At 39.5% G+C, this 17,441-nt stretch overlaps 1 protein-coding gene across 3 annotated transcripts in view; it reads left to right on the top strand.

Moving 5' to 3' along the window:
- PCSK2 (proprotein convertase subtilisin/kexin type 2) overlaps positions 1 to 17,441 on the top strand; it is a 172,404-nt gene that overhangs the window by 14,600 nt on the left and 140,363 nt on the right. The window contains exons 1-5 of one of the 3 annotated variants that reach the window (XM_086879277.1): positions 3,441 to 3,692; positions 7,541 to 8,004; positions 9,049 to 9,325; positions 10,011 to 10,692; positions 13,514 to 13,597. The exons of 1 other annotated variant lie outside the window; for it this stretch is intronic. The gene's annotated coding sequence lies outside the window, so the exon portion shown is untranslated. Of the gene's footprint in view, positions 1 to 3,417; positions 3,693 to 7,540; positions 8,005 to 9,048; positions 9,326 to 10,010; positions 10,693 to 11,489; positions 11,565 to 13,513; positions 13,598 to 17,441 lie in introns of those variants that run through there. One more of the 3 variants, XM_086879275.1, reaches the window with a different exon arrangement.

Below are 17,441 nucleotides of genomic sequence, written 5' to 3'. Positions count from 1 at the left end.
TTTTAATGATTTATAGGAATCGACATCTTATATGCTATTTTGAGAGTAGGTACCTGTTTTTCCAGTCCCAAGCAACACCTTTGTAGCTAATTGTGAAGTGACTCAGCATTATCCCTCAGTATAGATTATTATATCCCAAAATCTGGCACCCTAGACTTGTGCCAGCTCAGGCACTACTTGTGCTTGCAAAAGGTACTGCCCTTGTTTTGGAAGGCAACTTCTTGAGACAAAGGAATTCCTCAGTAACCTTTACAGAGGTTTCAGCATTGACTAGAGTAAATATCCTGTCCTATGGGAAGGTGAGGGAGGTTTTCTTTATATTTTTATTCATTTTCTCTGTGCTCAGCTCAAAAAAGGAACCAGCTAACTGATTTGCTATCTTAATAACTCGTATCTTAACATTTGCATACGGCTGTGATTTACTGTGGGTTATTTTGTTAGATTACTGGTTCCTGTCTCAAGAAAATATTTATTACCAAGTGTTTGTTTGTGCACACTGGACAGTCCTCTCCCCTTCTTTCTCACACACTACAGCATCAGTACTGAGAGCTTTGCTACACTGCAAGGCTGGAAATTCAGATTTGAAATTAATTCAGATTTATTCAATGAACATGCCCCTTCCACGGGTGTCCCTGCACGATGAGCGAGCTTTTCCAGGCTTTACCACCCTGTTGGAAGTGTTGGCATCCCCAGAGGAGCAGGGAGTGATGTCAGTGGCTCTGTGTGGTGCTGCTGATGAAGCTCCTACCTGGCTGCTGTGAGATACTGCCTTGTGCTGTGCAATGAGTCACTGGGACAGACTGTGCTGGAATGTTACTGCATTTTCAGTCTGCAGTCCAGCACACCAAAACACTTTGCTTTCCTTAAGAATACGGGCACTGTAGAAAGGTCTAAGTTATTCTTCACATAACTAGAAACAAAAAGCAAGAGACCTGAGAGCTGGGCAGGGAACAGACCAAGAGATAATTCTAATATAAGAAAGGTGAGGCGTTAAAGGAGACTTACAGGAGGAAAGAGGTCTCTGACATAAACTTCACTTACCTGGATGGAAGTAGCAACAAAAAAAAAGACAGATTTTCTTTAAAACAGACTACAGGTTCAGCAGAATGTGATAGGTTTGGATACCATGAATAAGACACTAATTCCTACTTAGGGTTCACATATTCCTTATGTGATAGGGAGCAAACACTTCAGGCTGCAGATACATGAAAGATATCAACTTTATAACATGTAGCAAGACTTTCTTCTGCAGGTCTCCATGTACTTTGCAGAGGAGGGATAGACCAACGTTTTTCATCCCTGGGCACCATGTCATGGTAGCATATCAGTAATTTGCAAAAAGTGCAATGGCAGGAGCTGCACGGTGCATGGTGGAGCCCAGAGCAGGATTCCATCTTCAAAGATCTACCTTTCTACAGGTATGTGTATGACAGCTTCAGATAACCAGGCACTGGAGGGTTTTTCTATTTACCTTTCATGTGGCTAGAACTGCCTGCTAGTGCAGGAAAAGAGAATATGGACACTAGTGTGAGTGAAGAAATGGCATGTGGAGATCTGCCTTTAGGTGGCGAGGGCACTGATTGTACCTCACTTTGAGTTTGTTGTATCAGTAGGACCTTAGCCTGGCTACTAAGACTATTGTGTTTTTGTATCCTAATGTGGAACCTGAAGGAGGAACTGCTCACAGTTAAAATATATAAATATACATATATATATATATAAATATATTCTCAAGCCCACTGGGGCTTTCATCATGTAATTTTTCATTGTGTGTGAAAAATTCAGGCAGGTCCCCAAGGGCTCCTCTGCCCTCCCAGGGACCCATGGGGATCCTGCAAGCAGAAGGCCCTGCATGTTGATGTGCTCCTGTTGTGAGCTGGCTGATAAGCCCAGGGAGAGATGCATTTCTGGGATACAGGGCAGAGAGGAGCAGGATGGATGAACAGAGAGCTCTTTTTAGATGAACATTGCCATGGAAACCGCTGCCATTCCTCCGTGTTTGCAGATGTATGTTGGACACTTACCTCTTGTGAAGTCAAGCTCATATATCAGATTTGTGATGCAGAAGTGCCTCAGAGATCCCTGGGCTGTGCCTGCAGAAAGTCAGCCCTGCTTAAATAGGGCTGGACAACCTCCACAGTTGGGTGGGCTAATAAATGTCTGCCCCAGCTCTTCATGGTTTGTTTTGAGAGAGAGAAAAAGTGTGGTGCCTTGTCAGGCCTGCTGTGATCCCTGCTGAGGAAGAAACCTGCCCAAGCTCTTTGGGACAGGGATTTGAGTTCCCTTTTGTGCCTTCATCTATCCAGCTGTAAAATAGCATGGATGTTTTGGGGTGTTTTTTTTTGCACAAGTGAAAAAGGTTTTTTCAAAAACACTTATGATAAGAAATCCTCCATAAAGATCTCTAATTAATGGAATAATGGGAACAACACTTACATTTGCTGAAGAGGAGGCATTGAGCACCTCTGTCCCTGCAGTCAATGAGGGTTTGCATGACAGGATTTCCATTCATAATCCCCTTATGCTATCTTATTTGCCAAAGAAATCTTGAAATCTCCACCCATTCTATGCAAATTTTTTTTTCAATTTATTTATTTTTATTTTTATTTTTTTTTTGTCCTTCATTGCTGGGACATAGAATAGAAGATACTGGAATCCACTGGGTGGATTGCCAGTCACAGACATCTCTTTTCTGACCTTGCAACAGAGCAAGTCAGCAGGGCAGAGAGATCCTGTCCTCAGAGGGACAGGGAAGAGACAGGCTATCACCCTTTGGTCAGATTCTTGGCTGTTGTTTTGTTAATTTTGTAGGTGGAAGGTGATTTGAATTTATGAACTGAAATCTGTTGGGTTCAAGCATGTAAATGTACCTGAAAAATCTCAGTTATTCTGGGATTTGTTAGCTTTACCTACAGTGTTATATTGTATCTTCTTATTTTGTTCTCCTGAATCTGCCCGTGGATCTTTACAAATAATATGAAAAAAGGTTTTTTTCTTGTTGAGATTTAAGCCTGTTCTTCTTATGCTGAAGAAAATATCAAAGAGACCGAATTGATGTTCCTGTTTACAAAGCTGGAATTTTACCAGAAAGTACTAGAAGCATTTCTAGTTTTCTACTGCTGTGTCACATTCCTCCTTGATGCAAGGTGGAAAATATTAGACTGAAATATGATTAAATATTGTGACTATACAGTACTTTCTATATTTACTGAGCTTTGTGTTCCCTGCTTTAAAGACTTTTATTCTATAGAGAAAATGAAAGCTGGGATTCTGAGTGAAGAATTGGATTCCACAAGCTGAAATTCCAGGAGAAACTTTTCTTCTTAGTACCAGCTCTACAAATCTTCAAAATTCTTTAAGAGAATCACTCCTTTTGGCATGTATTTCTTGGTCTCTGTGTGTTTACTAAATGGAACTACCCTGCTTGCTTTCATCACATTAGAGGCAGTCAGACTCCTGGCAGGATAAGGAAAGGTTCTTTCTAATTAGTTATTTTTTCACGCTAATGCTGCTTTCAAATCTTGCTAATGATGATTTTAGTTTCCTGTGACCTTGTGTGCTTCCTTACTGTGTGTTGCAGTTAGTTTTTTGCATTTGAAGATACAGGCAAAACAAGAGACCGGAATCCATTGATTTTGAGACTTGCATAACTCTGGGAGCAAAGCTGAGCAGTTTCGTGACTGACATTCACAGTAAGTCCCAATATATAAATCTTGAATTTTCCCAGCTGAGAGTAGGTGTAAATTAAGGAGGTGTGACTACTGTGAGATAATTTGGTCTGTTGACACCTTTCTGTGATCTACACGAACTCTTCTAATTGGATTCATGTTAAGAAGTGGGGCTGTGGAGGTAAACGTGGAGAGTTCATGTGCAGAAGTTTAGGACCTATTGTATTCCTCAAGTAGGAACTGTACTATTTATGGGCTGCCCTTGGGAAGATTCTGGAAGAGAGTAGCAATTGCTCACTCTTTCTGTATAATAAAGGATGGTTAACTCCCCTCTATACAGTGCAGGATATTTTGTAGAATATTTTTCAGAAAACCAGTATGTTTGGATGCAGTCATGGTAGTGAGGGTACAAAACCATAATAAGGATGTGTGACTTAATTGTTCTGGATTATGATGGGGTTCTGTTGGGAACTTCAGCCACTGCTGCATGAAACAAAGGTGGATAATTGCTCTGGAAAAGCATAAATCTCACAAGATTGTGTACTTAACAGCAAGATCCTTTGTCTGGGGATGTATACAGTTTCTACATAAAAGTGGCTCTGCCAAAGAGAATAAAGCACCCAGTGTGCTGCCTTTCTGAAGCACAGAGATAATTTTAAGCACAAAACTAGTTTTTATCAGGGTGGAGAATGCTGAGAGCTGTGGACAATGGCAGAGAGACTTTTATTGTGTTTTTTCAGCTTAATGATGCAGTGCAGGAAAGTCAGTGTTGAATCAGAGCTGCTCTGTAATCACTTATCAGGGTCAGGAGAAGGGTGTTCTCTACAGAGGGAACATGCTGTGCCTGAGATCCAGGGCCGATGTTGCTGGCCAATATATGCGTGTTCTTCCAGGATAAGGTTGCATAAGAAAAAAGGAGCAAGGGATAAACAATTTGCTGTCCTTGGACTTGGGTTCCTGCTGCAAAGGATTTGAATGGGACCTTTCCATTGAACAAAAGTCTGTTTTCCAAGTACAACTTGTTTACTTTAGCACATTGGCAAATACAGGTACGGCAAATTCCAAAGAACCCCAGAATCCAGTGGGAAGGAAGCACCTCAGTGCTCCATAGACTTCCAATTAAAAAATAATTGGAAATCTAGGCAGACAAAAACACTTAGGCTCTGGCATTACACCTGTCCTACCACAGGCCCTCAGTGGTATTGGTCATCACTAAGAAAAAAAGGAATGCAAGTGCTGTAAGTTCAAGTACAGTAGCAACAGCTAAGAAAACTACAGTGGGATAAATTTGACATGGAGGGAAAACAGAAAGCCAAAAATCAGTGTACTTTCAGAAGTGACAAAGAGAAACACTGAAGGTGGGACTCTAAAGTCTTTGGAGAAGGGGTCTAGAGAAGAGAAGCCACGCTGGCTATAGCAATACATCGTTCTGTGACCTTGAGCGAGTCTCAGTGAGCACAAAAGTATTGCAAAGGCAGTTGGATAATTCAGATTTTCAAAGAGATTGGATAGTTATACCTACCCTTAGAGATTCTCAATGATCTCTCACCAAGGGAAGAAGAGGATTTAGCGCTCCCCTATTTTGAGGAAATGTAACTAGTGAAGTAATGCTAGAGCACAATGGAGAGAGTGACTAGATTCACCTAGTAAATGACATGGGAAATTAAGAAGTTAATGACTTGCTGCCATTTACAGGAGAAAACATTCCTTTAGGAATTGTTAGGTAGAATTCCTTTCAAGTCAGGAAAGTGTTTTTTTTTTTTAGTTTGGTATTTTTTTCTTTCTTCTTTTTCTCTGTTGGACAAAGTACTCGGTCCTATTATCGAACTGAAGGCTAAGATCTGAAGGCTTATGCTCAGGGTGAGCTGAATAGAGTGAGGGGCCATGGTGTCCTGTGGCATTGCCCTTGCTTTCTGTGCAGAGAGAAAGGTTCAGGGAAAGGTCTGTTCCTGTAAATGAACCTGTGTGCCATGATTTTGGTAGTGCTGTACTGATTGTCTGCTAGTCAAGGGGTAGCTCTGGCCACTTGATCTTGAGAGACCCAAACTGGTATTCAAGGGGAGAAAAGCTGGTCACAGAGAATATATTTTTGAAGGGAGGGACCACAACATAAATCCTCCTAGAAAAGGTATTGTGGTCCCCCTCTCTACTTGTAAAGCCTTGTAGAGTGGCACATTTGCAAAGAGATGGGAGACATGGGGCAAAACACCTGAGGAGCAGGAATTTGACTCTGCACATGGCTCTGATGGGAAGAGGGAATGTGAGCAGAAAAGCATCTGGGAGCTACGTTCCATGGCACTCACTAATACTTCTTCCTAAAGGCATCTTAAAGAAGTAGAATAGTAGAGTTAAAAGGCACTATTAACTCCAGATTTTGCTACTTGCAAATTGTGTCCTATTCCCCATCTGTGCTAGCAGCAGAAATGCATGATGAAGTTACCTTAAACACTCTCTGGGAGTTAGTTTCAGGACCACAATACAGATGTGCAGAAAATAAAGCTTCTATGGTCATTAAGAATATTCAAAAGAGGCCTAAAGCTTGCTGAAATCCTTGTGACATCCTAAACATATTTGAGGGAAGAAGACTGATAAAAGTCATAGCTAAAAATCAGCCTTCCATGAAATATGTAAAACTTTATAAATCAGTTTTAGAGACTTTATAAGAATCTATCCTGTTTCAGATAGGCTAGGCTGAAACCTGTTAGGAAGCAAGTTGTGGGGCTCTCAGCCAGATGTGCCCAAGGAATAAGAATAGCATTTAGGAACTCCAGAGAAATAAAGAACTGTGGTAACTCAGCCCTTGGATGAATACTCTGAAGGGAGGGAAAAGAAAAAAAAAGAAAAACTACATTAGCTAGTAGCTTGGCAATATTTGGCCTGAGGGCTAATTCTTCCAGGCAGTGTCATGCAGATGATAAATCTGTTTTATCATTTTGGAGACCATTTTTCCTTTAAAGAGAGATACCACTCCAGACATGCTCTTCTCTATAAGTACAGCTTGTGCAAATGAGGAAAGCTCTGTTTTTAACTGGAACCTGGGGAGCCTGCTTTGTAATTGGAACAAACAGCAGAGGAATCCTTAATGCTCACTACACTACTTATATTGCACAGAGCTTTCTCTTTTACCAAAATATCCATGTCTGACCCTTTTCTGAAAGGTGGGGAAGGGGCTGAGCATCTGTTAAGCACTGGTGGAAAGACAGATCCAGAAGGTAAGGTCACACAGGGGTATGTCAGTCAGGAAATGCAGTCCTGATTCTGTGGAAGGCTTCTAAATCTGACTTGAGGCAGTTTAATTTGAGGCACTGCTCTCTGAGTTACCCTGCCGACAAACAGCTGTGTTAAAGCCCCTTGCCTCACAAGGGTGCTATCATGACTAACATTTTCTAAAGTGTTTGCATGTCAGAGGTGACTGTAGCAAAGAAAAATATATATTTTGTGGTTTGAAATGTATTTTGCGTGTTTGCATAAAGTCTGTTCTTACTTACCTGTGGTAAATGAGCTTTAGCATGTAATGAGAAAATCTGAAACTAGATCTTTCTAGTTATTAAAGTTATGTGTTGCTGGCCCTTCCCCCCATCCTACTGTTGTTATAGCAATAGTGTTTCTATCAATAGCTTCATAAGAAATATTAAACCCTCCTTGCACTTTTACCTGTTTTGGCTCAGCCAAGCTTATGTTTATTTTTTTTTTTTGACCAGAAGAAATGTAATCATCATTTTGAGTGGTACTTCACTTGCCCAAAGAGGGCTGTGACAAAATCATCATATCTGCTGTTAAGTACTTTTCTTTATTAACACAACCTGAATTAAATTACAGTATTTATTAATGTACTACAACAGCAGTGTTGTATTTCTTTTTTAATGTCCTAGAGTTGGACAAACAAGGCTTCACAGCAACTTTCTTGCAACTTTTAATAACCATGGATGAATGGAGCTGGGATAATCAAGTTCACGCGTAATTTACCGCGAAGGATTGTATTTCATTTTGCTGTCACACACCCTATTTATAATCTTCTGCATTGCTCTGAGAAGGGACTCTGGAAGGAGGAGCTGTCTTGGGTATCACAGGACGTGCAGCTCCACACACACACAGCAATGCCAGAGCTTGCTGATCATCCCCCAGCGTAAACAGGAGCAGCAAAGTGGCGCTCTGACAGGATCATGAAAGAGTCATGAGGAGACCCAAAACAACAGATGGCAGTAAAGCATTATTGGGTCTCCTAACCAAAAGGAATGGAGGTGTGTGATATTACAAGCTTCCAGATGGCAGACTGTAGAAATGAGAATTCCACTATCTGCTCTTGTGAATCCTAACCACTGCACATCACAGAAAGGTATAATTACTTATAGGGAGAAGGTGTTTTCAATGATTTTGAGTGATATTTCACTCAAGTTACAATATGAAATATTTTCTGGACAGGTAGAGCTGAAACTTAGGCACATTTGTGTCATTCAAGAGCTTGGTGTGGTCAGTTCTTTTCCTTAGCTGCACTTGAAGTCTTAGTTTTTATTGCCTTGAACATACCAGTTCCTTTCTGTAAAAGTGTCCTGAAAGCATCTCATGACCAAATATAAAGAGGGTCAAAACTTGACACCATATTGGGGTTGTGTCTTTAACTTTCTTTTGTTTGGGAAGCATCCCTCAAGACAGATTTAATCTGAAAGGTTTCAATCTGAGGGTTGTGGCTTGAAAACCCTAGTCTATTAATTAATTGTTGACTGCCACAGGTCTCTGTTAGTTCCCCCTTTTATAATATGAATAATGTGAACTATGGCCTGATGTTCAATGAATATATTCATTTTTATTGTATTAGTCTTAGAATAAACCTTAGTGAAAGAATGATCTTGGGACTTGGTAATTTTGTATCTAGTGATTATTTGTTATTTTTCACCTGTTAATAAATTGGTTTGTTTTTTTTTTCACTTTGCTCATACTCATTTTCTCTTTATTGGTGGAGAGAGATTGGCTGAAACTAAGAGGAGGAAACTCATTTTACAATGCCCACCCCCACAAATTGTCATAAACAAAACCAGCAGCCATCATTGCACATTGCTTGGAACACAATTTGCAGCTGGGGTGTTCTAGGTGTGCTGAATTACTCATGTGTGTTTTGGGGTTTGGAGAACAAGTGGGACCATGTTGAGATTTGGGTTAATAAAAAAAAAAAAGAAAAAATAAAAAGAAAAAGGGTACTATTCTGAACAAATACATCTGAAGATATTTACCTGCTCATTGTTTCATGAACTGTGTAACTTTTGGGCTCTGTGTGGGCTCTTACTAGCACTGGTCTCAATAACCAGCTTTTAAGGCTTTTATGTATCATTTCAACACACAAGAAGCAGTTTGGGGACTCATTTTCTTTGCCTCTTGCTTTTAGGCTGTATCTGTGTGTCCCAGTAATTCGGTGCACCAGCAGTGAAGCAAACAGTAGATGAAAGAACCTGCTGATGAGGCCTTTACATCTTTACACTGAGCCCTGCCTGTCAGGTTTCTGTGGGACTGGGTTTAGCCTGGCCTTCTGAACTGAGTGCTGCCATCAAATGGGCTTGGAAGCTGCTCAGAGCTTCAGTCACTGACTGTCTCTTCTGTGCCATCAAAGCCTGGGTGTGCAGTCACTGAGTGCTCCTAGAGGTCACTGCCTTCATGCCCTGCAGGTACAAACAAGCTACAACAGAGTGTATTGTGTTTTTCCCAGCCCCTATGTGTTTTTAACCACATTTCCCAAGTTCCTTTCTTTGATGGTTGGGCTAATCCTTGTGTTTATGGAAATGGAAACATCCCAACCTGCTCTGGTGGATTCCTGTACTGGACACTTCACCAGTAGCACAGTGACTTTAGAAAATCTTTATAATGCACAGTAACATTTTACTGAAAAAATTAATATTCTTTATTAAAACCAATTAAGTACAGTTCTGTCATTAGTGGTATTCATCATTCATTGGCATTCACTAGCTGCCCCAGTTGGTTTGCATTGCAAATTAATTTAATTTTTCATGGATGGCTATAAATGTGCATGAGCTATGTAATTCATATGTAAATATTATTTTGATTAAATCCATCTTCACTTGCCAATGCCCTAAAATGCTTTAATGTTTAATATTCTTCAAGCTTGTGGGCCAGGATTTTAGCCATGCTGCATTTTTCAGTAGTTTATGTCTGCTTCCACAAAATCTTTCATTTCTCCTCAACAAAACTATGCAACACTTCCTGTATCTAACTGGGAACATTAGTTTCCTATATATTAGATTTTATTGTATGCTTGACTGAAAATGCTGTTTTGATGGATTTCTTTGAAGTACTTGGAACACTTTCAGAACCCCCTTTTTTTTTTTTTCCTAGGTTAAAACTACTTCTGGATTCTGGCAAGAGAGCTTTTCCACATTTTTACATGCTGTTCCCAAGCCACTTATTAGTGGGCCATTGATTTATAGCCAGAAGGTAGCCTCCTCCCAAGTGAAAACCGTGAGATATTTGTTTGAAAACATCATGCTAATTTAGTTTTTATAGCTGGTGATTATGAGGATAAACCATCATGTTTAAGAAGTGCAGTTGACTTGGAGGCTAACTGCCATTAGCTTACAGAAATCTTTAATTTTCTACTGCTTCTGGGACCCAAGAGCTGGCTTGAAGAGTGCAGATCCTCATGAGCAGGTTTCCTTGCACAGCAATATTGCAGTGTGCTGTACCACCTATAAAAGCAAGCCATAGTTCAGCTGCTGGTGATTCCAGGACTGGACACATCAATTCTTACAGCCAATGTCTGCTGGATCCTCCCCAGTAGCTTAATTAAGGAGGCTAGTTCACCTTGGATCCTTCTGACAACGTGCCAGAGAGAAAAGTGTCTCACCTCTCAGCAAAAGGATGTGTGTGTTTTCGGGCAATAAACCAACAGAAGGCATAAAGAACACAGTTTTTCTCATCTCAGAAGAAACTCATCATGATTTACATTCTTGTAACTGAGAAAAAAAAAAATAAATGAGGCTCTGAATATCTTAGAAGACATTATCCAATTGGAGAAAAGGTTAGGTTTGCACATTTACTGTCTATAATAGTATTTCTCTTCCCCAGCTCCTGCTGGTCAGACGTGTGTGTGTGTGAAATGCAAATGCAGATGTGGGAGAGTAAGAGAGAATGTCATATCATAGAACAAATTTGAGCAGGAATAGAAGTGAATGTATTCAGAGAAAACTTGTCCATTAGTCACTCACCCTTACTGCTTTTTCAGCTGCCTTTCATGTCTTCACTTCCATCTCCTAAGCGTATTTTCTTTATGAATGTAATTGTGAAATGGCTAAACGTAGGCTGTCAGTAATGCTGTGTTCAGAAGTACAACACTTAATTAGAATTAAAGCAGTAAATGTGTATCTGTCTGAGAAATGGACACAACTATGACTGTAATGGTAATTAATACATTGTTGTTAAGAGGTACTTAACGAAACTGTGATGGTTTACCTTGTGAAGGCACAAGCTGCACACTTTAGCTCTCAAAAATTACTCTTCTTGGTTCTCTATTAAAAGGATTTTTATCTTCCTTTAGACCCTTCCAGTTCTAGCTCTTCCTGGGAAATGAAATTAAGATACTGGGTGTACAGTCTTAGATAAACCAATTAATCCTGGTTTTACATTAAACAATATGTTTTATGTTAGAACAACTGTAATGGATTTGTAAAGAACCTGAATATTTCAGTCAAAAGAGACTTGGAGTGCTAATTTTTGTGTCAGTTTAAACTCAGAGCTGTCACAAACCCCTGGCAGAAAAGGTGCAAATCTATCAATGTCTCCTCTACTGCTATCTCTTCCCAATTTCTTTCATTGCAGCCATAAGATGGAAAGAACTCCCTTCCTGCCACAGCCCCCCACCTCTCTGTATTACCCTGATCATCCCAACACTTGGTAAGATAAACCTTACATGTATGGGAGTGTCTAATCTGAACAGAAAAAAAGCCTTGCATGTAATTAGAAATAGCTATGTACAAGTCTAAAGAGAAAATTTTTAGTTAAACTCATGAATGACTTTTGCTGAACAGTAACTTGCCTTTTGGGTATTGATGGAGATATGTGTGTGACACAATAACACCAGGTGGACTCTCCTTTCTGAGCAGTTTCAGTTATGGTCCAGTAAAGAACCTTCTTGCTTTATTATTTAAAATCTCAGGTCAGTGAGATGTGGCACTAAATGAATTATTCTGCTGAACTCATCCTGGGTGTGTGCTGCTCAGTGCAATATTGTGTTCCCTTAGAAATCCCCTTGGCCTAACTTCTGTCTGGGTATATTTGCATGGCAGTAGTGACATCTCAAATACACAAAACAGTCTTCTACCTGCCAGCTGCACTGCCACAGCTCTACCATTCCCTCAGGTCCTGTGGTTCCTCTCTAGTGTTGGTGAGGGCTGTGGAGATGAGCTCTTAGCATCTGGGGTCCTTCCCCCCAGGTTCCATCCTTACCCTAAGTTATACTGCTTACCCCAAGAAATGCTTGGTTTCTTTTTGATCTTTCTGCAACACTTTTTCTTCAGTGTTTTGCAGCTCTGTTTTACATCCAAATCTCATATATATGGCCCTTTTCCTCATGCTGCATAGTATTTCTTTGTTATTTATAAGCAAAGATTTTTCCATGTTTGTTCTGTATTTCTTTAACTGTTTATAGCTGTGGATTTCCTAGTGCCAAATCTGTGCCCCATCTTTCATACTGTGCCTGGTTTTCCAGACTCCATCCTGTAACTGAGGTTCCCCAGCCTGTGTCCTCTCAGGCTGTGTTTCTCTCTACCACATTTTGTTAGTCGTGGAACCACAGTGGTGCCATACAAAGGTACACAGATGTAAAATGAATTAGCCATAGACACCTAGTTAATTAGGGGGGAAAAAAAAATCTTGTTCCAGGAAACTAAATTAAGCTAAAATTAAATTTCAGGCAGGTCAAGGTAGATTCAGACAGAGGAAGGCTGGTAAGTCTCAGTCCTACAAACCCAGTACAACACTTGTGGGCTGTTACTAGCAATGGCAGGAGCATATCAGAGGGGGAGTTAGTTACTACATTGTGAAGATGTCCTGTGACAATTGGCTAAATTAAGACAATTCTTCAAAAGCTATGTTCAGTAACAATTATTCTTAAAAGTGACAACAGCTATGGGAGGATAACATTAAGTATTTCCACAGCGATTCTATAACTGATTAGTTTTAAATCCGTGAAACATCAATTTCCATCAACAACGTGGTGTCACTGCTGATGATTACTCATCTGATCCACATGGGTTTCTTAAAAGGATGTATGCTCCTATGAAAAATAATTCATCAAAGAAGTTAAAAAAGTTTATGTAACACACCTGACAATTTCTTACCCAGTCTGCAGAGTCTGAGGAATTGCAGGCAGCTAACAATGGAAGGCAGCGTGTGCAGGTGCTGTGGCTCAGTCTGTGGTTTGGGAATTCTGTGCTCTCATATCATCTTTCATTTGCTGCCAGGTTTCCCCTGAAAGGATTCTTGAAGTGAAAAATGGGAAACAATGTTTTAGTTATTCTCATGCCTGGTCCTCTGAAATAATGGAGAGCCAGGAGTGTTAATTTAAAAGTGTAGTGCTGTGCAAACGTAGTAAATATTGCAATCTTCTGTTATGGAACCAGTGTTCAAAATCTTAAACAGACAGGAGAAAAAAGGTAAAAAATCCCTTGGTGGAATATTACTGTCAACCTTAAGACAGGCTCCTTCCAGTTGCTTCTTCTGTCTCCCATTGCTCTTGTGCTTTGTGTGTGAAACTGAAGAAAATGTATAAAGAATTGTTTTCAAAAATAGGCTAGAAAAGGTTGACTTTTCTTTTGTCCATAGCAGGTTGTGTTTTTTCCTAGGACTGCTACTCTTTCTGATGTCTAACTCTGCACACTGTTGGAAAGAGCACTCCAAAACTAAGCTTTTGTCTATAAATGTCCAAAGTAAGTATTTCAGCTGTTTTTAGATGTCTCCTAACAGACAGTCTTGCTTTTATCTCCTCTTTTTGACCCTACTTAAGCTACGTGAGAACAGTGCCTAAGAAAATCCTTGATGCCCATGTAATGTTAGCTGACTTGATGAAAGATGTGAAGAATAGAGCTGACTTGGATTTTGGGGCCTGATAGAAGGGAAACTCTCTGAAGAAGTTGCTTTCTTGGTTTTGAGCTAGTTTTAAATGAATGCACGTGACTATAAAATCTGCCTGTATCCTGGTTCCCTGTTCATGCAGCACTACTGTAAGTGAGAACAGGCATGTTGAAATGCTCACTTCACTGACCTAAGATTTGGAAATGAACTGTTAGGACATCCTGCCAAAGGAGAGGAGACTCTTCATCTCATACACATTCCATTTGGAGCTTGGAAGGGCCACTCTGTGATCATGGGAGAAAGTGGCAAAGACCTAAACCTGTTTTCTGCAGTCAGTTCTGCAGTCACCACGTGTCAGGAGAAAAAGTGAGGCTGCTGTTCTGCCTTCCTGCCACAACAAGCTAAACTCGTGGGAATTCTCCCAAACAATCCCATGTGGCAAGGCCAAGCCTTTTCTTGGAGTGCTATGTAGGTCTTTACCTATAGGTGGCTTGCTATGGTTTCCAAAGCCAATTTCATGCCTGACATGTGTTCCTTTGGCACTGATTAGAACCTCAAAATGGCACTTTGATTTTTTCTCTTACAGGCAGGGGTGATCAGGAGAACAAGTCTGAAATATGAATATTTAGGAAGCTCTCTTATTTTTATTTTGGTTTACTGCAAGCAAAGACTAAACTTATGCATTTATTTTTCTTATACTTATTCCCCTCCTATCCCATATAGGTAAAAACATCCTGGTATTAATTCCCATTAGGGAAAGGAACAGGTGAGTATTTCATACACTGGAATAAATAGTTTTGTGTAACTTTTTGCCAACTCAGTACACCCAGTGGCTGATAATTCTGTTTAGAAATAGAAATAACTGGGACTCTAGCATTTCAAAGTATTTCACAGCACTTTTAGAATATTATGATGGGGGAAAATGTTAGTAGCTGCCATTTTAGTGGGACAAAATGTTGAGAATTGAACTTCAAAGTTATGCAAGTGCATTGAAGGGATGCTATTCGTACCTAATGCCCTTAAGAGGGCGCTTATTCACCATTGCTTTTGTTTTTAACATCATCTGTTATAATAAAGTGAATTTAAAATTCCACTGCACAAGGTTAACATCTGACTGCAACCTGTTTGGGCTAACTATGGTTACTGACATCAATAGATACAAGTGTACAGCTGTATTGCATTAGTTAGTCTTAATTTATATAACATTTGTATCAGTCTACAAGAGTGCCACTTCCACCCAGAGCAGCAGGTGCAAAGCAGCTCCACACCTCTTAAAATAAACAGCTTTTTGTTACACAGGAGGATTCTGATTTGATTTGAGGTTTTCTTTGGCTCTGCCTTTTCTGGGACAGCCATCAGCTGTAATAAACTTTGTTGCTTCAACCTCTGAAGTTGTTCTTTCAGTAAACTGCTGCCTAAGTAGGGGTGCAGGAGAAGACTCTGAAGGATAGAGAACAGCTCTGGTAATGAAATTGGATATCAAGTGTCTGTTTTCTTTCTAAGGCAAATACTGAGAAGTTTTGTTTTCTTGGAAAGGTTCTTTCCAGTTAGAAGTTCTGCTTGTTTGCAATCATTGTGGCAGCTGGATGGATGTGGCAGTCAATGCTTTTTCTCAGATAAAATAGGATTTGGCTAAAGATCTCAATTAGTCCAGAGCTAGATCTTGGTATGACAGTCTGCTCCTTTCCACACAGAACACTGGAGAATGAAAGTGTTTGATACAAACCTGGCATCTCCATAATTGGATTATGTCACATGCCATAGCAACAACTTCAATGTAAATATATACGCAAAATTTGTAACACATAAATTATCACAAAATTTACTTATGCATCATCTGTTTGGAAATAAAGGAGAGCTGACTTCCACTCCCCTTTGCCCAATCATCCTTTTAGGTTTTGCAATTTTATGTGGACTTGAAACATTGCTTAATTGTAGACAGCTAAACTGTGGAATTTGTATGGAGGAGCTCAACTCTGGTGACAGAGTTCTGTCTGATTTTTAAAGCCTTCATTTTCCATATGTGATTGATGTCTTTCATGTGAGTCTGAAGGAGTAAGAACATATTTCAGTGGCTTGTACACGAGCATGAAGATTGTGTACAGGCCACAGACAGAAAAACCACATAAGCACTTCACAGGCTGCATTCTGTAGCTCCATGGGATCTTATGGCTGTAGACGTCAAAGCTTCATATTGTGAATTTATAAAGGCATCACCTGTTTATCATTCCAAAAGATGCTGAACACGTGTATTCTCATAAAGCTTTGTGATCATACATGTAAAAATAAAGGCAGTTACATCAAGTTACTTCTAGGCAACAACAAAAGCTGATCTTTCTTATGCTCTTTTATAAGTGAAATTAAGTGTGTACATTTGTTTCTCTCTCACACACACCAGTGGTGTATAGGTGGGATCTGGCTATTAAACAGTTTTCTATACCTTGTAAGCCTTAAACATTCACCTACATAAAGACCACTGATATTAAGAAGTGCATATCTATAGGACACAATTTAATTTTACGTGAATAGACAGAGTATAGCTTCTGATACTAAAATAAAATATAAAATAAAAAATAAAATAAAATATAATATAAATATATATAATATAAAATATATAATATAAAATAATGATAATTATATATATATATATATATATATATATATATGAGATTATGAAACATTGCTTTGTATCTCTACCACTACATAAAACTGAATCTTATGAAATACACAACTACCTGTTGTGTCTGAGGTTAATGAGAAAAGACATTTAATTAGTTTGCCATAAATCTAGGGGACTGCTATGCCTTTTTTTTTGACCTGGACCAGCTTATTGAATATTTTGGTAACAGAACTTATGAAAGAAACTGTCTGATTTGCCTTGCCTTGCCTTCCTTGCATTGCCTCGCCTTGCTTCGCCTCCCTTCCTTCCTCCCTTCTCATCCATCTTATGATATAAAACAAATTATTACTTGCACTCTGAAGTCGTAAAGGGAGACTTAAGGGTTTACAAGCTCTAGGAAAGGTGGTTCTAGAGGCTTTGGACCAAGTCTTTGCAGGTGCCAGTAGGTGAAACAAGTGTGACAAGTACTTGGTGAATAATAAGGACAGAACTGCTGCCTTCCAGTACTAGGAAGAAAAGGGTTACAAGTTTTCTTAGTGCACTGAGACATCACAAATTATTTAATATCTGAGGAGTTCCTCCAGTGGCTAAGTGACTTGAAGTTATTGCTTATGTGTCATAGGAGCCATGTGAAAAGAGCTGTTTCCAGAGGTGGCAGTGGAGACCTCTGTTTCATGTTTTTATTTTATTGTTTGGCCATGTTTTAACTGCTCACATTGAGATTTCCTCTGTTGCTTCCAGTGGAGCTCACAAGTGGAATCTTTGGTAAAAGGATAGGCTGTATCCTATGGTCTCACAACCACTGTGGAATGGTGCAGGCAGAAGTGCTCCTGAAGAAAGCTGCTGTAATTTCCACTCTAACAACTGCTAAAACATCCTCTATCTATTTTATCTGCTCTTGTTGTTAAAAATGTGAAAAAATTATTTAAACAGAAATCTGGAAAACTCTAGAGTTATAAATCAGCATATGAAAATTTTGTTGTTGAAGATCATTTTTGGTGAAGTGTTCATCATGCATAAATATATAATGTAATGATACTAATGATGGAGTTGCTCAGACATTGATTACAGCTTCATTA

This window comes from Cyanistes caeruleus, chromosome 2 (assembly GCF_971803275.1).
Source record: "Cyanistes caeruleus chromosome 2, bCyaCae1.hap1.1, whole genome shotgun sequence".
Taxonomy (NCBI): Eukaryota; Metazoa; Chordata; class Aves; order Passeriformes; family Paridae; genus Cyanistes; species Cyanistes caeruleus.
The sequence above is the reverse complement of the archived record's forward strand: the minus strand, read 5'-3'. Positions and strand labels throughout refer to the sequence as shown.